This window comes from Leucopleurus acutus (genome assembly GCF_964270905.1).
Source record: "Leucopleurus acutus genome assembly, chromosome: 14".
Taxonomy (NCBI): Eukaryota; Metazoa; Chordata; class Mammalia; order Artiodactyla; family Delphinidae; genus Leucopleurus; species Leucopleurus acutus.
In genome coordinates this window covers 54,394,915-54,416,922 of record NC_139156.1, presented here as the reverse complement: position 1 = coordinate 54,416,922, position 22,008 = coordinate 54,394,915, and positions in this window count along the sequence as shown.

Sequence of the window (22,008 nt, the reverse complement as noted above, 5' to 3'; positions counted from 1 at the left end):
GTAAACACGAACACAAATTTTACCCCTCCCTTTTACGTGTTGCTCTGCACCTTGTTATTTTTATTTTTAAATGATTTAAGACTCACTTAGAAGTTCCAAAATAGTACAGAGAATTCCAGTGTACTCTTCACCCAGCTTCCCCCAATGATAATATCTTAAATAACCATAGCACAACTATCAAACCAAGAACTTGGCAGTGGAACAATACAATTAAACTTATTTGGATCTTACCAGGTTTAGGTGCCATACATTTTTATGTCGTGGTGAATAGCTCTATGAAGTTTTATCACATGTGTAGATTTGTGTGACCACCACCTCAATCAGGGTTCAGAACTGTTCGATTACCGCAAACAAGTTCCACAAAATACCGCTTTATATTTACACACGTCTCCCAACCCTAACCGCTGGCAACCACTGAGTTGTTCTCGACCACCATGTTTTGTCACTTCAATAATAATAAATAATACACAGGGAATATAGCCAACATTTTATAATAACTATAAATGGAGTATAACCTTTAAAAATTGTGAATCACTCTGCTGTATACCTGAAACTTACATCATATTGTAAATCAACTATACCTCAATAAAAATTGTTTAAAAAGAATAATAAATAATAAATGGAATCCATAGTCTGTGACCCTTGAGTTTGGCTTTTTAAACTCAGGATAAAGCCCTTGAAATGCATCCGACATGCTGCATGTATCAATAGTTCACTCTTTGTCCTTGCTGAGTAGTATTTCATTGGGTGATAGCAGCACAGTTTATCCATTGACCGGGTGGAAGATCTTTGGCTTGTTTTTATTTGTAACTATTACAATTAAAGCTGTTTTCACATTTGTGTATAGGTTTCTATATGGGCATAAGTTTTCATTTTTCCTGGGTGAATACCCAGGAGTAGAATGGCCGGGTCATAGGGTTTGTGCATGTTTGACTTTGTTTGTAAGAAACTGCCAAACTGTGTTCCAGATTGGCTGTTGCATTTTGCCTTCCTCATGACAGTTCTGTTGCTTTGCATCCCCACCAGCACTTAATATTGTCAGAATTTTTATTTTAGCCATTCTAACAGGTGTGTGGCAGTACCTCATAGTACACCTTACTTTTTTAACTTAGGAGAACTTGGTGCTCTTTCTATATCAGAATACAGAGCTACTCTTTTTTTTTTTTTTTTTTCTGCAGCTGCATCGTACTTCCTTGTACAGATATACACCAAAATTTATTTAACTGATCCCTTTTTGGTTGGCTTTTGAGTATCTCCAGTCTTTGTTATTTCAGTTATTTGAGCCCCAAGCTCTCAACCACCACATTTAACTGCTTTTGCAAATATCTAAGGCCCTGGGCATGTACATCTTATGTCTTTCAGCAAAGGATTCTATTAGTGATCCTTTTGATTATAAGTGAAAGAAGCCTAACTTGAACTAGTTTAAATTGAAAGAAGCGGAAGTGATTGGATCATAGATGGCAGAATTGAACGACCGAACTGCAGGAAAGGCGGGGTCAGAACACTCAGAACCAGATGGCACCTGATCTCTCTCCACCTCCCTTGTCTGTCTGTTCTTATGTCTGGGTCTTTCCCCCTCTCTTCACTGGGCAGCAAGCATGGCCACAACAGCCCTCCATACTGTGGGGGAACTGCCTCTCTTTGCCAGATCTAGATCAAAGGTGTCAGAGAAGGGTTCTGGCCCATTTGGGGAGGGAGCGCCATTTTAACACAATCCTGGCCATCTCTGGTAGGTAAGATAGTTCCTGTGTGTGCAGAGGAGGGGTTGGAAAATGAACCCCAAGATACAGAGATTTCTCCTGTCTTGGGATTGACCACATCAGATTCATTCCCATATTTCCCAACACAAATAGCCACTCTCAGCACACATTAGATGCTAAAGGCGTGCGGCGCATTCCGAACAAGGTATGTGTCAATCAATCACGCATTCTAGTAAATTGCCTCTTATTTCTTCACATGCTGGGGAACCCACCATTTAAAATAATGCCGTTAAATTCCTCCACAAAGCAGGCTTTCTTCACCTAAATGCTCACAGCAGGATTTGCTTAAAGTGGGGCATGCCTGTAATCTCAGCTCATGGGGGAAACCTTTGATTTTCCTGACAACCCACTGAGATAGGCGAGGATGTTACGAGGGCAAATGGTTAATGGATGTGAAAGCTTTCTGTGACCTGAAAGTAGTACAGAAATGTAGGACCTCACCATGACTATTATGATTATCCTTATTTCATCTCTTCTTTGAAGAGCTTTACACTGTAATTTTGGAAGTGGAATTGGAGACACCTCTCTAACAGTTCAACCTCATACTTCTCCTCTAAGTCTCAGTCCTGGGTCTCAGAGCATCATTTCCCACCAGCCTATTGCTTCTATTAAATGCAACATAAAGAGGTTTCCGCAGCCAGAGGCCTCCTCGGACGGGAATAAAGGGAGGCAATGAGGCACATTTAACCATCTCTAGACCACCCTATACCAGAACAGTCCATTCTAGCCCAAATCTGGGGATTTGATTTCACAGTCTTCCTGGAACCCCTAGCTCTATGCCAAGCCCTGTGCTGGATGCTGGAATCCCAGGCAGCCCACAGTCTGGGGGAGGCTGGTCATCTCTGTAACTGCTTCCATGCAGTGAAGGGAGACACAGAGGTCCCCAGGACAGGGGATTGGGAAGGTGTTTTGGGAAGAGCCCCAGCTCTGACCTTGACAGAGAGGTGATGTACATTTGAATGACACCGCTGACCCTGGTAACCTCAATCCTTCCCCAGCTGCCCCTCTAGTCCTAGGGCCCTTATAGCTACACAAGAGTCTTTATAGTTCACCCCCAAATTCTTTCTTTCCTTCTCTACATTTTTTACTCCCTTTCTCCAGATTCCTTCTCCTTGTTTCTCAGTACCTTTCCCTCCCTTTAAAGTCCACCTCCATTCCTACCACTCTCCCAGGCTTGGTTTTGCAAAGAATCCCACCACCATCCCCTTCCTTCCCTTGCTCTGCTGGGACACAGTGAAATGTATGTAGCTCCTAGACCCTTGGTCATAAATCAGTCTCTCTGGAGGCTCGATCGTTTTTATTGCTCTTCTGTGAGCATCCTGTCATTCCTCTCCCTGTTTCAGATATTGGCAAACTTGGGACTCACAATCCTCTTCCCAGATACGTCTCATTAGAGACCTGCCAATGGCTGTGTACCTTTGCACTGTGAGGCTTCCCTGGCCGATTATCTTGACTCCATCATGACTTTTGGCAGACACTCCAAAAAAGGCAGTGAGTGTCGAATCTCCATTATTAACTGGGAGTCTCCCAGGACCTCACCACGCTTGTCCTTCCTTCTTCCCCATTCCCATGAGGCAGCACATCTCCAGGAGACCCAGAAATCATGGCTGAGACTGGACACCAATGTTAACGGCCATCCAGAGCCCCTCAGCCCAGAGAGAGGTTGAGGGGCTCAGCAAACATCGCGGTGCTGTCGAGAGGCTCTGTGATATTTACGGTGCATAGAAATGTTGATGAGTGGGCAACAGTGATCAAAAGGAAATGAATTCTACTGAAGGGGTAATATATCACAATGGTTAATAAACACAGACTATCTGAAGTCAGTGAACTCGATGGAAAATATACAAGTCACTGGGACCTTGAGGAAGTACAGACAAAGCAAGGCGTGGAATTGCTGCAGACGGTTTACGTCCTTGCCATCTCAAGAGTGAGGTGAGCTGAGACCCTGCTGGAGTTTGACCAAATGAAGCAGGGGTTCCAACAGAGGCTGGTCTGTGCATGAGCTCTTCCCTGTCTTAGAAGAGAGTCACAGAAAGAGAAAAGCAACATGTAAGTGCAGTTATTGGTACTTGGACATGGACCGACACATCATCCAATTAGTACTACCTTAAGAGCTTGGGAGAGGGCTGTGCTAGGGACAAAGGGGGAGCGTTTGAGGGCTATGTCAGCTTAAATGGGTGTGTGCTCTTGAGAGGCCATGGTTTCTCCCACTGACTTGGGGTGAAATCAGCCTAAATTATGTCACGTGACCACATGTCCACAAGGTCCTAACCCTTCTATTGATGGGCGTGGCTGCCTGAAATAACTTTGGCTCAAGGGACGCTTGTCAGTCAGTTTGGTTGCAGAGCACTTGTATCAGTCTGATGCTTGGATGCTCTACCTACCCTATTGCCCAAGAGAGCTGGACCCTCCTGGAGGGGGGTAGTTGGAATAAAACAAGGAATCAATAAATGGAATCAATTACTCTTTCGAATCTTAGTTACTGAGAATCTACTATTGCCAAGCACCATCTTCAGGACTAGGGATACAACAGTGAACAAAACGGACCCCTCTCTGCCAAAATTCCTGCCTTCATGGTGTTTATAACCTAGTTCCCTGAATATTTTCTAAAAATCAGATGACCCTTTGTGGGGGTGAACTTGAAAGTCTTTTCTTTCTTAAATCTTCCTCTTCCCCTTGCATTCTCAACCACAGAATGGTTGATACAATAAAAACACCTAAACCTTAAAGTATAGTTCAGAGAGAAAGAGAAATATGTTTCAGTTAAAGTGGCAACATTAAGCAAATCCACTCACAATTTCATAGTCAAGAACTGAACAGCAGTCTCTACGTTAGGTATAAACAGATAAAAATAATCAGTATGGGGACCATACAAACATTGTTCAAGAAAAAAAAAAAAGGACCCAGTCTGGAAAATAAATTCCAAATAACAGAAGAACATTTCCTCATTATAATAAAGCTTAAATAAATAAATAAATGTATCAAAATAAGACGGTAAAGAACAGATGATAAAACAATAGAAAAACTTTCATTTGCAGCCAAAATGAAGAGACAAGCACTAGATTTACCCTATCACCTGAAACAAGCAAGAAAATGGACAAAATATATGAAACAACAGTTTTCGAAATGGGGGACAGGCAACAAAGGATGGGGATCCCTTAAAGATGGGACACAAAAGAGACGAGCCTTACAATTGCCCCACTGTGTGGCCTGGAGCTTCTAGGCATCAACACATGCAGGTGCTCATGCAGGGTGGGAAGACTTCCTGTTCCCACCAGGCAGAATCCACAGGCATTAAACAGAGTACTTAAACATTTTCTTCAGGCAGTGAAGCAAAATTGGCCCAAGACTAAATGTTGCCGTGGTCAGACCTAACAAAGCTTAAAAGCAAACATGAAAGGATTAAGTTTTTAAGAAACTTAAGTACATTCCAGAACAAGACTTTAAAAAAAAGTATATATATATATATATATATATATATATATATATATATATATAGGAATATAAAACTAGCACCTAATAAGATAAAATTCAACATTTCTGATATACGACAACAAATTATCAGAGAAGCAGGAAAAGATAATCCATAATAAGGAGAAAATATGATCAATCAAAACTGACCTAGAAATGACACAGATAATATAATCAGTACACAAAGACATTAAACAGTAATTATTATTGCATGTCTCATGTTCGAGAAACTGAGGGAAAGAGATATGGAGACTGATGATATAAAGACCAAAATCAAAATCCTAGAGATGAATACTACAACATCTAAGATGAAAAGTAAACTAGATGAGATTAACAGCCAATAAATCATCACAGAAAAAGAGGATTTATAAGCTTTGGATACAGCAGTAGAAACTATCTAAAATTAAACATGAAATAAATTTGAAGATAAATGAAGAAAGCTTGCCTAATTGTTGGACAAACTCAAGTAACCTAATGGATGTGTAATTGGAGTCATAAGGAAATAGCAGGACAATATCTAAAAAAAATAATGGTTGAAAATTTTCCAAAATTGATAAAAGCTGTAAACACAAAGATCAAAGAAGTTCAACAAAGCCCAAGCACAAAAAACATGAAGAACAGTACACCAAGCCATACAATAAAAAGATTGCTTTAAAGCGGTGATAAAGAGAAATTCTAAAAGCAGCTGGAGTTAGGACAAGATGCATCATGTATAAAGAAATACAGATAACAACAGATTTCTTGTCAGAACCAATGTGAGCCAGAAGACAAGGAGCAATATCTTTAAAGTACTGAAAGAAAAGGCTTGCCAACCTGTAATTCTATACCCAGCAAAACTAGTCTTCCAAAAAGAAGGCAAAGGAAAGACTTTTTCAGACAAGCAAAAGCTGAAGGGATTCATCACAACAAGCCCATCGTACAAAATATGGAAAAGAAAAGCATTCAAGCAGAAAAGAAATGATACCATAAAGAAACTGAAATCTACACAAAGAAATAAATATCACTGGAAATTATCACTATGTGAATAAACACAAAAGATGTTTTTTTATTATTTAAATCTATTTAAAAGATCATTGACCATTTAAAACAAATTTAATCACAATGCATCAAAGGGCTTATAACACATGTAGAAGTAAAATGTATAACAACAATAGCTCCAAGGCCTGGTGAGGAGGAAGGAAGTATATGGTTGTAAGGTTCTTGTACGATACATGAAGTGATAAAATATCAAATAAAGGTGGACTGCATTAAGCTGAAGACATATACTACATACCCTAAAACCAAGACTAGAATGACAAAATAACTAAATAAAGAGGTATAGTGTTAATAAGCTAACAAGGAGATAAAAAGATTACCAAGGGGTGCAAGGACACTTTGGGGGTGGTGTATGTGTTCATTATGTTGATTGGTGTTAATTGCTTTCACAGTGTATTCATATGCCAAAACTTGCCACACTTTCGCTTTAAATGTGTACAGCTTTCTGTATGTCAATTATATCTCTGTAAAGCTGTTTAAAAAAGCTCTAGAACAATAGGAAAAGGGAGCTGCAGAGGCAATGAAACAGAAGGAGAACCATCATAATGCAATTATAGAACTAATAAATAAATCATAAGAATGAAGAACAGAATAAATGCAGAGGGAAAATTAATTCCTGATATCAAATAAAAAGTTGTGAATGTGCTGTCAAGTGGTGCAACTCCAGGGAGTTTTCATATCTTAGTCCATGATGTGAATGTACTGCAGGGGCCCCCCGGAGCCCTGCAGTTCATAGCCCTTGTGGCCCTATGCCACCCCTCCGCTTGAGATGATCACGGTGAATGCACAGGAAAAACACAAGAAGATCAAAGAATATAGTGAGATTTTAGTGGACTTGGAGGACAAAGTTGATCTTATGTTAGAATAACTGATGCTTTCATAGGAGAAAGCACCATAAATGAAATAGAAATGTAATAATAGAAATAAAAAATCCCTGAAAAGAGAAATTATGGAACTTGCTGATTAAAAAGCACACCGTTCCCAAGGGTCTTGGGGCAGGAGGCAGGGAGATGACACTGAAACATCAACATCCAGACATAACCTGGCAATTTGCTGAACTTTAAGGACAAAGAAAGAATGCTTCACCAGTCCAGGTAGAAAAGTAAGTCATTGATAAGCTGTATTGAAACAGATGGACCTTAGAGTCTTTGGCAACAATATATAATTCCAGGAGACAATGGAGGAATATATTCAAAATTCTGATGGAAAGAAAATGTAAGCCAGGATTATTATATCCAGCCAAGATGTCATTCAAGAATAAAGGCCACAGGAAGACATTTCCAACTAGGAAAGAATTGAAGGAATTATAGCATGCTTGATTCCTTGTTGAAAAGCTATTTGATTTTGAAATCCAGCTAGTAGTGGTAGAAACCCAGTGGTGGAGACTTATTATTACCTTCTCATGTCTACTTTTCTGCCTTCTTTGGTCATAAGAACCCTGATATTTCCCTGGGGACATTGTCACCCACCTACAAGACTGCATTCTCTAGCCTTCTTTGCAGCTAGTTATGGTCAAGTCATGAAGTTTAACCAATAGTATATAATCAGATGTGATGTGTGCAACTTTCAGGAAGTCTAATTAAAGGGAAGGAGGGCATCATCTTCAACCGTCATCCACCCTGCTGCGTAAAATATAGATGTGATGGGTGGAGTCCTGGCAGCCATCTTAAACCATGAGGACAAAAGCTAAACCTAGTGATGATAAAGAAATCATCTAGAAGGAGCTTGGCTGCCTAATAAATTTGTGGATCTGCCAAACCTCCTCTGGTCTGCTGCTTCAGGTTTACTTTATATGAAAAAGAAGTAAACTTTCATTTTGCTTCAACCACCATTTTTGTTGTTGTTGTTCTGTGGATGTTATATGCGGTGGATCCAAATTCTGACTCATATACCAGTCGACTAACAGTTATATCTGCATAAAGAACTTAGGTATGGAGAAGATATTGTTCTACACACAGAGTTCATTAAATGTACTTCTAAGACTTAAAAACTGGTGTAATTATGCCTACAGAATAGAATAGAAATGTTGTAAAGTTTAAAATATTTTTTTTAAGTAATAAAACTAACAATATCAGGTACGAGAAGAGGGAGGAGAGGGAAGTATAAGAGTGTTCAACCCCTCATTTCTCTCAGCAGGAAGTCAATCAATACTGTGTAAATTTAAAAGATGTGGTTTTAAACTGACTCCCACCTCCTAATGCTTTCTATAATCCCTCAGAGGGGATCTGTTAGAAAAGAGTATCTCTTGTGCTGAAAAAATATTTGTCTAAATAGAGCAATTCCTTCCATTTTACTTTAGATTCTTTTTCTTCTTTTGAACTAAACTAAAATTAAATTTAATATTTTTTTTATTAAAAAGTAGCTTTGTGGGGCTTCCCTGGTGGCGCAGTGGTTGAGAGTCCACCTGTCGATGTAGGGGACACGGGTTCGTGCCCCGGTCCAGGAAGATCCCACATGCCACGGAGCAGCTGGGCCCGTGAGCCATGGCCGCTGAGCCTGCACATCCAGAGCCTGTGCTCCGCAGCAGGAGAGGCCACAACAGTGAGAGGCCCGCATACCGTAAAAAAAAAAAAAAAAAAGATATATATTGATTTCTGAGGGTTACATTTGGGAGAAGATTATTTTTTTACTTAATAGTTTTCTTAATTTCTTGAATTCTTTATAATGAGCATGTATTACTTTTTTAACATCAATGAATTGACAGTGTACTTTCTGTTGTATTCACTTAATAATTACCAAGGGCATGCCTCCAAGTCACTGATTAATATCCTATAGCATGGATGTACATTAATTTATTCAAACATTTCCTTATCCATGAACATTCAGGGTTTTTTTATACCTCACCTCACCTTCTTACACCATAATTTTTCTGTAGCTTCAACTTCCAAAACTGGGGGTTCCGATCAAAATAATATGCACATTTTAAACCTTAACAGTGAAAAGATTGTACCCTAATTACACTCCCACCAATTATGAGAGTGCCCATTTTCCCTCTCCCGTAATGGATACTACCAACACTTTCAAATTGTGTCAATTTGGTTTAAAAACTGGTCTTTCGTTGTTATTTTCATTTTCATTTCTTTGATTTTTTGTTAGCGCAAGCCTTTTTTTTTTTCTATGTTATTGGTTATTTGTGGCTTTTTCTTGTTCATTTATCTATCAGGTTATTTGTCTTTTTCTTATCCACTTGTAAAAAGCTCCTTCTAGATAAAGGCTATTAATTTTTTGTAATACATCCTACAAATCTTTTCTTCCAACATTTATCATATGTCTTTTGATTTTGTTTATGGTATCTATTTCCAGACATATGCTTAATTTTTATGTCACATATATCACTTATACCATAACATTTTTTAAAAATGCCCAAAACAGAACAAAAGCAAAAGCAATGCTTCTGCCCATTGCATCACTCCCAACCCACACCCTCAGGCTTTGAAGTCCAAGTTCCCCCAGTGCAGCTTACAAAGCCCTCCATGAGGGTCCTGTGCACTGGTCAAGTGGGGCTGCCCCTTCTCTCTTAGGAGACTGTGTCCTCCATAAGCGCAAATTGCTCCTAGCTACTGTCTCACACACATCGAGGGGCCTCCTGTTGCTGAGCTGCTCCTCTGCTGTTCCCTGCTCTTCGCCAGAGCCCACTGTCACTTAAGACTTTCTCTTTCTCTAGGGGGATTTCCCTGAATTCCCCCTTCCTGTCCACCAGCCTAGAAAGCTCTCTTCTGGGATCCCATCATGCCCTGAGCCCAGCCCGTGTCCATCTACTGCACATCTGGATGCCCTCCTGAAGCCCACCTGCCAGCCACCACGCTGATTAGTCAGGGCTTAGGCTTATGTGCTGTTACTTTAGTATCACCGCTTACCTGAGCATGTATCTACTGCCCTTATCAGAATATATTTTAAATATCCATTTATAGTCATGTCCCCTAGACCACCAGCTTCCCGAAGGCAGAGCTATGTCTTATTCATCCTTCTGTCTTCCACTCCTGCCTGGTGAGATGAATGGATGAATGAACGGAGGAAAGTCCCCAGAGGTTTGTCAACATCAGAGTGTCCGAATACGCCCAGCAGAGGGCAAAGGCTGGGACAAGGTGACACCTTCACATTAGTGACATGTACAGCTGATATCTTAAAAAAAACCTTCCTTTCCCTTCTCAGCATCTCCACTTCCAAGCATTCTATCACAAAAATAAATGAAATTAAACAACAAAATAAAGCACACATAGACCATAACTTCTCTCCCTAGCATCGCATACGTTCTCAGCTATGGCAATTTTCCAAATCACTCAAATCTATCACATCCTTGGAATCCCTGAAGACCATCATGAGGGGATAATGTAACCACTTTACAGGAGGGAAGACTGAGGCTGGGAGAGGCCAAAAACGTGGCTTGACTCTTGAAATCTGGTATAATAAATCACAGGCTTGGTTCTGGAAATGACTCCAAGATACATTCTTGTCCAATGCTATGACTTCAGATTGATAAGGTACAGTATCTCAAAGGGCCATCCCATCATAGCTTACCCATTTTCTGATTTGTTGTTTCAAGTACCTTGGGATACGAGATACCAGCAATCACGTACGCTCCAGTAATCAGCAGCAAATTGTTGTGTCTCTGAACTTTTTGCAGTTTGCCAAATGCCTCCTCATCTGGTCACCTCAGTATAAATCGCTCTAAAATATTATTTTATGAATATACAGGATCCAATAACAAATAGTATCTTTTTTGTGAAATTAATTTCAATTTAGCCTTAACTAATACTAAATTGCTATGGAATTACATATTACACACACATTACTAAAGAAAGAAGTTCATCATGATTAATGTTATTACAGTGAACACCAAAGGAATTAATAATGATTTGCAGTTATTATAAAGTGGTGCTGGGGTAGGAAAAAAGGTGAAGTCTAATTAAATGCTGGCAACCACTTTAGGGCTCTGCAGCAGTGAGGATGCTGGGGTTTATGTTAATTAATTCTATATGAAACATGGCTGAAGTGTTTTAATATTGTTCGAAGAGCCAGGATTTTACTACCACTGTGTGTTTTGATTTTTTTTTTTCCCACAGTGACCTGTCGGCGTGGGCGAGGTGTTAAATTCTTGGGGCTCACCAGGTGTTAGGAGGCTGAGGGTTCCTTATTCCGATTTCAGAGTAGCCGTGCTCGGTGGTGAGACCAGTGTCTCCAGGGAACGGCACATGCTGGAAAATGGATGACCTTTCTTTGGAAATGGATCTTGGGTTTCCCGAGTAGCTTTCTGGGTTAGACGCAGCTCCACGGTTGCCCCGACGCATGGATGGCGTGGGCAGCCTGGGCATCCCAGAAGGGTTCCACCTTGCCCAAAACAGGACTCAGGTAACACAGCGCCTGATCTTCTACTATTATGAATGGAAGTCAGCATGGTGAGCTCAGGGTTTGGGAGAATCTGAAGATTCCATTTTCGTCATGGTTCTGTGGCTCATTTCCTTTGTAACTTGGGGCAAGTCACTTAAATTCTGAGTCTGGATTTCCTCAGAGTTCACAGTATTGTTTTCAGGATTAAATCAGAAAATGAATAAGAAGGAGAGGTGGGAAACTCTGAGAGCTAAACAATTAGTGAGCTTATTCGTGACGTTAAGCTGGGTGACGTTCCACCTGTCACACGTCTAATTCCTACACCCAGCCTTCTGAGGTCCTCAAAGATGGGAACAGACATTCAAGTTAAATATTGCTCCTGTTTCATGCCACACAGAAATATTTAATCTAATACCTCAGATAGTGACGTTTGGTGGGAACTTGTTTTCATTAAAGTGGATTTTCAAGAACTTAACTTTTTAAATTAATCAGAGGACACAAGCTGTTATCTCTGGTTGTCGCATTTCTGCAAGCCAAGGGCATAGCTGAATGCCTGTCACAGAATACGGTTCAAATAACTTTCAAACAAATAAACTTTAGTTGGAAGAAAGGATGGATGATGGATGGATGGATGGATGGATGGATGGATGGATGAATGGGCATCCTGAATTCTCTTACCAAATACAGACATAGCATTTGTGATCATTCCGTCAAGGTCAAATCTGAATCCTGACCATGGTCAGTGGTCACTCTTCCAGCCTTGTGGGCATTTGGCAGATCTGCCTTCAGCATCCCTGCTCCAGACCACTGTGCTGGCACCTGAATGCCTCTCCAGCACCCAGCAGCTACTTGCCCTCCAATGTCCACTTCTATTGCCTTCTTTGGAGGTGGTCCTTAAGCCCACACCCCCATCCACGACGATCTTTCCCTCCTCTGGGTCCATGGAAAGGAAAAGTCTAGCCCAGAGGGTTTCAAACTTAGGGGGCATGAGAATTGCCTGGAGGGCTTGTTAACATACAGATTGTTGGGCCCCGCCCTCAGGATTTCTGAAGGCGCTTGAGAATTTGCATTTTAACAAGTTCCCAGATGATGCCGCTGCTGCTGGTCCAGGGACCATACTTCGAGAACCTCAGGTTGGGTCCATTAGTCCTATAGAACTTACCGCAGCTGGTAACTTTTTCCTTAAAAGGGGGTTATTTTGAGCCAGTAGTTTGTTGAACACTGACATGGCAGCTCCTTTCTGCCTTCCAGCAGGGATCCAAAGACGGTGCCATTACCAGCACCCTTACCTTCCAGAAGAGGAAGCTGGCTTTTGGAGAGGAAGCAGCACAGTCAAGGTCATGGAGTCCAGATCGTCTCCCGTGACCCTGCACTGGCAGTCAGGCTGGAAAGACAATTGCCACAGGAAGAAAAAACAGCATTTCTTCCAGGAACAGTGGCTGACAGTGAAATACACACTCTGGGAGACCCACAGTGCCTCCCAAGTGGTGGGTGGGCACCGACGGTAGATTGATTAAGGGTCAAGTGTGGAAAGGACACTGGGAAGAAGAGTCTAGCCCAGGGCACCTGACCAGCTCCGTGATCCTTGGCAGGTCAATTAACCTCTCTGAGCCTCCCAGGTCATCTTTCCCAAAGCTCTCACCCCCTTCTCACCTCTGACTTTCATGCATCTGCAGGTCTGAATCTGTCTAAGAGGCCAGTGAAGTGGGTTTTCCTCGGGGGCTTCATGCCTTCCACACCACCAGGACAGTGGGGAGGAGAGCCAGGGCTGCCGCTTTGGCCCTTTCCATCCCTCAGCATCAGAAGCATCTAACTGATCCTCCTGTAGCCTTTGTAGGGCCAGGGAGGAAGTTACTGGAAGCCAGAAATGCAGACAACAAGTTCCTGATTGAAAGGAAACCTATTGTGTGGAAGTCATTTTAAAAAAAAAAAAAGGTCACCATGGTTCCTCCAGCGAACTCCACATTTCAGGGCTGTGTCATCAGCCCTGAATCCATTCTGAGTCCATTAGCAGCCCGAGTGCTGGCACTAACGCCCCCAGACTCCTTGGAACCTCGAGAGTGAATCTCTGGGGAGCTGACTCAGCCCTTTATCCTCTCAGAGGTAGAGAAATTGGATTCCAAGCCACAGAGGATGGCAGGACGGCATCCAGAAGGCGGGAGAGACCAAGAGCTTCTGCCAAAGAGAACGGCAGCCCAACGTTCCCGTCGAGACCAAAGGTGGGACAGAGGAAAAGGAGGCAGGGAGGGAGGCAGGGAAGGAGTGAGGGATGGAGGAAGGGAGGAAGGGAAACGGGGGGGAGGGAGGGGGAAGAATTGATTGATGCCCAGGGTTCCACAGCAGGTACTGTGCATGCCACGTCATTAACACTAACAACAGGGTTCAAGGTAGATATTACCCCCATTTTACAGTTGTCATAACTGAGGCTTACACTGTGGAGTGACTTACATAGCTCAGTGGATTCGGCAAGAGATACAGCATAAATTCAGAATCAGATGTGTTGAATCTCAGAAGCCACCACGCACGTTTCATTGCCCTACGCAGTGACTCGGGGTTGGCTGCCAAGAAGGCTGCGTAAGGAGAGAATGGCGCCATGGTGAATGGCCCTGGCAGGTACCTCCCAGACACCCAGCTAAGGCCCACCAGACCCCGAGCCCAGGAACACATGGTCCCTGCAGAGGGATACAAACAACAGGCCTTACAAATGCCGCTGTGGCTGCTGAGAGTGGAGGACGGACGTGCTGCATGTCCATTAGTGCTCACTGTTAACGCACTGGCAGTAATGTTACCCTAAGCTCAGGGGCACTGATGGGCCAGGCTCATCCTTAAGACAAGCACAAACGCAGACAGACCTCTAGTGGAAAAGTCCCTGCTCTCTGGGAAGCCTGGCTGGGTCTCCAGCTCAACAGGCTGACCTCTACCGTGCAGGTAGCTATAGGTGTGTACCTCTAGTCTAGTCCTTGGACCCATCTTTAACCAACTGTATCGGGTGTGATAATTCCCCCACCTGACCGTGAGCATCTTAGGGGGAGGATTCTCTCTTCCTTGGCTTCACAGACTCCTCACCCTTGGGCTGATGAGCTCAGGATGTAACAGAAAGAGACTAGACCACGGCTGTCCAGTAGAATTCTCTGCACCCTCCAATGTGGCAGCCACTAGCCACGTGTGGCATGTGGGCATCTGATATGTGGCTAGTGCAAATGAGGAGCTGACTTTTTCATTTTACTCTATTTCAACTAATTTAAATTTAAATGGCTCCAGGACTAGACACTCCATAAATATATGTTGGGTAGAAGAGAAGGAGAAGAAGAAAGACAATGAGGATGAAGAAAATGCACTCCGAACACATAGGGAGGGTAGGAGGGAAGGAAGGAAGGAAAGAGGGAGGAATGGGAGGAAGGATGCAGGCTGGGAAGGAGGAGAAAATGTTGACTACAACTCCTATCAGACAATATCGAGGAAAGCCGCAGGCTGGTGTCTGGCTGACGTTTGAGCGCTTCGACATTTTGCCTTGGAATCATGGAGAAGCACAGACCAGCTCAGCACACCCAAAGCTCTCTTTGTCCTTGGTAAGCATGGCTCCTGGAAAAGCGTAAGTTCCAGGATCTGAAAGAACATCCAGTGCTGATCAAAGCCTCAAAACTTAGAACCAGAGACTCAACAGTGTCGGACAGAAAGGGCCTCGGGTCTCAGCTGGCCCACCCTCCTCGCGGCACACAGAGGAACTGAACCCAGAGGCAGGCGAGAGAGGGACTGGAGAGAGGTGATGCGTCAGGTCACCTCCTGCCCCGCCCTCCACACCCCTCCCCCTCCTCCCTCCCTCCCTCGCTCTGCCTCCATCTCCACGTTAGCAATATATTTCCAGGACACTCTAATGAAGTACATCTTGAGTCTCCTTTTCACGGCTAATGAGGAGACAACAAGAATTTGACTAATACCAGTACAATTACTGGAGCAGTGAAGCGAGGGCCTCTGATTAGACGTGATAATTTGCAAGGCTGGGCTCTTCACATTAAGTTTGCAAACAGTTTAAAAATCACTTCCTCTATTTATCCAGCTAATCCCTGTTTAATGACTCCAGACCCAAGAAAGAGAAAGGGGAAATGTCTCTTTAAAAAGTAATAAATAAATAAATTAAACACTAACAATCCCAACCTTATTTGCCCAGACAGGAGGGATGGCAGGAGTGTAACCCGATTGTCATCTTTTCAGGCAGACTCAACCAAGATTTCATAGCTCTGAAGGACTTTGCAATCCCCCAAACCTTGGGCCTTGTGTTCCCTTCAACCACTAACCCAGCCTGGGCTTCCCCTAACGGGACTGCTTGTCCAGCACAGAAAGAAAGGTCACCTCCCTGGTGATGGGTCTAATGGCCTGATTCGGGGACTGCTTTGGTGGCCACCAGTCTCCAAATACTGTTGAAAGGATGGACACAGGTGAAATTCCATGGTAGGAGAGGTCTCTTTATAATCTTACCAAAGTGTGGTCCTGGGCCCAGCAGCAGGGGCATCACCTGGGAGCTTTTTACAAATGCAGAACCTTGGACCCCACCCAGACCTGCCACTTGGAATCTGCCTTTTCACAATCCCCCGGGTGACATGTGTACGCACTGACATTTGGGAAGCACTGCTTTATAACGTATCATTTGCCTGACTGGGAGAGTGACCCAGGGCCACGTGGCTTTGTTGATTTCCATACTATCGATTCTGTCGGTCTGCGCTTGTCAGCGTATTCTGCAGATATTTATAGCAGGGATTCTGCAAAGAGAAAAGTGCATTTGGGAAATGCTGGGTTAAACCAAATTAAAATTATTTGTTTACCGCGTCTTTTTACAGCATTTTAATAATACCAATAAGCATGTTAACGCCTATGAGGGTGTTTGCGATGTTTCCCAAACTCAGTTGAAGCCAGAACCCCTCTCGGTGAGTGTGAAACATTGAAGTTCCTAAGGGACATTCTGTAAGACACGTGTGGTTCTCTGATCCCAGCCATGGGGATTCTCCTCTGCAACGAAGGTACATCCAGGAAAGGAAAGCAAGGGGCTCCGCGGGTCTATCCAAAAGCTTCCCTCTCCCATCAACCGCCTCCAGCACTCTCACCCTCAAGCAGAAAAACCCACCCCAAGTATCAAATACTTAAGACCATCAAATACAGGCTTTTGGACAAGGCAAAAGATCAGAGGGTGGGGGTGGAGGATATGATCCTTTTTTTTATAATAATTCACCTTAGAGGTGATGGCACTGGTGCTATTTCTCCTCCAGTTCTTGGTGAACTAAGAACTACTAATGTGATCTGCGAGCCTCCCACTGTGTCAAGAGCTTTCAGCGCTTAGTCCGTCAAATCTCCACGAGACTCTGGAATGGCCACTCTCATTGGCCCATTCGCAGATGAAGCCCACCCAGGTTCTATGGCTTATTCAAGCCAAGCCAGCCAAGCGAGGGGTAGCAGTGGGATTCAAACCCAAACTGACCCGCTAGGCCCTGCTCTGCTCCATGCAGACGGTACGCAATTGTAAGGAAATCCTAATTAACACACACAGGCACCCACACCCTCAAGTATAGGACCCTAGTTCCCAAACACTCCTATGCAAAATTAAATGCAGCTTTGCATTCATACGTGAGTATACAGATACAGGACAACATTGTAGTGCGATTTCTTTTGCCTGCAAAACTTGGAAATCACAGAATTGGGAAGAGTTTGGTACAGTTTCCAAAACAAGTAGTTCACCTCGTCCTCAGGATGCCCCTGGGGGTAAAACAAAACTGACGTTATACCTCCACTTTATGGGAGGGAAAGCTGAGACGAGAGGGAGGAAGTGATTTGTCTAAAATCACACGTTCACCAGAAGATCTTAAGTTTCCCTGGGGCCTGAGCCTGCCCTCAGACCACCAGCAGAGGTGGCCGCCCGCCTCAGGCTGTTCCCCACCTCCAGGTGCCAAAGGAATCTCAAGGCCACCCAGGACCTATAGATCTTTCAAACTGCATCTCTTTGGAGAATGAAAAAGGTTCAACACCAAGAGATCGTGGAGGGAAGGCTGTGGGTCTATGTGTTTGAGCCTTGACTGCCACACACACATGCACATACACACATGCATACACACATGTACCCAACATACACATGTGCACACACATACATACACATGTGCACACATATAGGCACGCATACAGAAGACACATGCACACACATATACAAGATACGCAATACACACACAAACATATATACACAACACACATATACACACATACATATATAATACACATGTCCACACACACATGTGCACCATACACAATATGCACATGCATAAATGCACACAAGTTCAATACACATGCACACATGCATACACATACGCAATACACCAGGACACATATGTACACACATACACAAATAATACACACATGCACATATACACAATACATTCCTACACACATGCATGCACACACACAGTCAGCCCTTGGGTTTTACACTGACGAGGATGTTATTTCAGCTGCTGACTTTGCCAGGATTTCATGCACAAACCCCTCTGCTGGCAGAGACCGCCTTAGCCAATGAACACGCATGGAAATGGAGTTTCCTGACCCATGGGCAAGGACTGAGAGGAAGTGGTCATCTTGAAAGAAGCCAAGAGGAAGCTTGGAAGGGAGGCACACCGACACTGCCAGGTAAGGAGGGTGCTGGCTGGAGGCAAGCTGGGGCCTGGATGGATGCCCAGACTACCAGTCATGGGACCTGGAATCTACCCCAGTTCTGCTGCAGTTGGATTGTGTGACCTTTCCCCTTCTCCCTCCTGCCTCGGTATGCCCATCTGTGCAATGAAACCGTTAAATCGTTTAGCGGCGAGCTTCTGTGAGTCTGACATTAAGCCTGGCAAGTGGGCAGAGAAGCCACTGTGAGCTTGAAGCCTAGGAGTTCAGAGGAGAGGAGTCCTCCTGGGGAGCCCTCACTCACATACGGGCGAGCATCAGGTACCCATTGGAGACCGAGTGATGCTTCCCCTCTGGGAGTTGCTAGTGCGCAGCTCTGTGACCTTGACCAAGTTCCCGCCCCTCTCTGGGCTCAGGGGCTCCATGTGGCTCCTGAAGAGGGAGGACGAGGTAGCTCTATATTCCCCAGCAGTGTGACATCATGAAGAGGAAGGAGTCTAGACCCAGACTGCTTGGGATCCAAATCCCAGAGTTCATCACTCACTAGTTAGCCCTTTAGGTGTGTTACTTGATTTTTCAATTCCTCAGATTCCTCCCTGCAAAGCGTGAACAGTAATGCGTCCACATGGGAAGGAGGGAAGAATCGCAGGAGACCATGGCATTAGCAGGGCTGTACAGGGAGGGAAGACTCGGGCACTTTGGGTTGGGGTCCTGGAAAAATTATAAAAAGCCCAGCTGGGGAATCAGCCCAGTATTTGTAGGCACCTGGGTTTTAAAACTCAAAAGCCTGAGATGATTATACTCAGCCCTTCCAACAGAGGACTACGCAGGTCTCCACGTTACCAGTGTGGAGGGATCTCCAGGTAAGACTGTTCAGTGGGAAAAAACAAGGTGCAGAGCAAGGCACACAGAATGCTTCTGCTGGGGTAGGAAATGTGGGAGATCCAAGTGCAGCTAGGTGGCTGCTTATTCTGCAAACAGAAACACTGGGTGAATAAACAATAAACAGGGGCTGGGGGGCTGTTATTTATAGGGGTCATGGGGGCATGGCCAGAAGCAGCAGGGTTGGGGCTGAGTATACCTTTTCATTTAGTAATCACTTCTGAGTCGTATTCAAAAATATTCAAAAATAAAATAAAACAAAGCTCAAGGTACCGTATAAAAAGCAGACAGCTTGGGGGCCTAGCTTGAACCAGCCAGCTCCTCTAAGCCAGATGGACAAGCAGACAGATAAACAGCCCAGAGGCCAAAGTCACCGAGGGCTGAGGAACGGGCCCGCCAGGCAGCCCGCACTGCCCCCTGCCTACCTCACCCCCGCCCCAGCCTGCCCCAGCCCAGCAGGCAGCCCTGCGCCCTCTTACCCATACCCCTGCTGGCAGGGAGCATTCCACTCCCTGAGTCTTCCCGGAATGAATGCTTTCTCTAAGCTCATTGCAAAACATCCTGGCTGGAGCTGCAAGTGGGAATCCAGAAGTACCCCCAGGAGAGAGGTAACCCGTTTCCTGAGGACATTCCTGCTTGGTGCGAGGGCCTGTAGTGGGAAAGGGCAGAACAGGCCAGGCTGCCATTTGCAGCTGGGTCCCACCTGGGTCCCATGGTGGGCGAGGCCATGTGCTGAGTGGGCGCTGCGTCTGGACTGGACCGGCCGCCCAGGTTCCGGCAATGTTGGGTGTTGGAGGGGCTTCCCCAAGCCCCACTCCATACTCACTCCTTGGAGCCCACCAAGCAGAAATGACCCCCGCTGCTCTGAACAGCTTTAGGGGCTGTGCAGGTCTTGCTGAGGGAGAAGAGAGAAAGGAGCCCCCGTGGCAAGTTCTCTCAGCGCCCACCCCCATCTCCCCAAGGCTCTGTCAAACAACAGAGCCCAGGCTGCAGTCAGGGGCCTGAATCATCACCACTGCCACCATCATCAAACCATCACCATCTCGCCACCACCAGCATGATCATCACCACCACCATCACCATCACCATCACCATCATCATAGCAACCGTCACCCACCCTTTTCACCACCCTTATCGCTCTCACCGTCAGTATCATCATTACCCTCCCCGCCTCCCAGGTCTCTCATCCTCTCTACAGGCCTTTGCCGAACGACCCTCTACCTGGCACGGACGTTCTTCCTGGATAACAGCTATAGTCATGACCATCATGGTTTGTAACTGCTCACTGCCCCCAGAAAAGTTCCAAAGGCCTTTGCATTTGTCCATTCGCACTCTGACTCCAACCTAGTGTTCCAACCGCATCTCCCACCAAGCCCACCCTGTATCCCAGCAACTCGAGGCTCAGCCCCACCAAACACGTTTGTGAGCACACCCCACCTTGCTACCTGTGTCTCAGTACACGCGCCTCCCTCTCCCCTTCTCTGACTCCTGAATCCTACGTACCCCTCAAGGTCCGGATCAAATTCCTGCCTCTAGGAAGAAAGGATCAGTCTCCCCACCTGGCTCTGAGTCCTTGCCCCAACCCTCACCTGAGTATCCAGTCATACTGACAGCACCTGACAATTTTATGATTGTGGTCACTCCCCTGCCAGGCGGTGAGCTCCTGTGACCCCTAAACTGCATCTCTCTCTTTGGTATCAGCCTTGTCACCGTTCCATCCCAGCACTGGCCTGGCACAGGGCAAGAGCCTAAAGAAAATTTGATAAATAGGGGATGGGTAAGAAAGTTGCCTGGTATGCAGGCAGGAGAGATGAGGAAGGAATTCTAGCCGTGTCAATTACAGACCCAGAGCCCAGCCCAGGTCTGAATCGGCCTCTTCCCCGGTACCAAACTCCGGAGGATGGGAGGCCACTCCATGGAGAAAAGAGATCTCTTATCTCTCCGGGTCCCTCCTCAAACAGAAACATCCTACCACCCTCTCAAGTCAGGCCTGGGGAGGGGCTGCAGGAAGCAGCAGACGGTTCACAGCATCCACAAGCCTACACCACAGGGCTGGTTCCAACCGCCCATGCTTCTGCCTTTCTGACGCATCAGACTCTCAGCGCGGTGGGTGGATTCATTCACTCATTCACAGGTATTTATCGTGCACCTGCTCATTGTCCGGCCCGGTACGAGGGAGGGGAATTCAGCAGAGGTCGACTCGGGCTCATCTTGCTCTTTTTGAGTTGGATTTGAGGCTGAAGACCTGTCACCATGTCCACCACCATCACCACCATCACCCCCTCCAACATTGCTCCAAGGACTTGGGGCAGCCACTTCCTCCATATATCATTCCTCAGGAAAGGCGGCCCATCTCATTGAAGCAGACCCTGGGAACAGGCCACTGTCCCCAATATTCTCAAGTCAAAAGACCAGCATTTCTGCCCTGGTTCTAGAAAAGACTGCCTAGCAGCATGCCCTTGGGCAAGAGATGTGACCTCTGTACCCTCGTTAAAGAGGATGTCCTCCTGCCTCAAAAGCCAGAAGTGTAACTTGACTCTTACCTCCAAGGGGCTCCAGGTGGCTCCAGCCAGAGGTGGTGCTGGCTGCCACATCTGGGGGTCCTAGATCCCGGGCAGGGGTGGGTGAGACAGACTGGCCCATCCCTCCAGCCCTGCTTATGGGACTCTGGCCACAGCTCTGGGCAGAGAGGGGGCTCCAGCTGAGGGAAGAGGGGGCACGGTGACTTCATCCTACTCTACTCCACCCTGACACCCCTCTCCTGACCTTTGCCCAGAGCGCCAGCCCGTTGTGGATTCTTGAGGCGGATTCTTCACTAAGCAGGGACCTCCCCTTTCAAAGGAAATGCTTTGTGCAGGCCTCCTAATTCTCCAAGCTCCTCTCTCCGAAA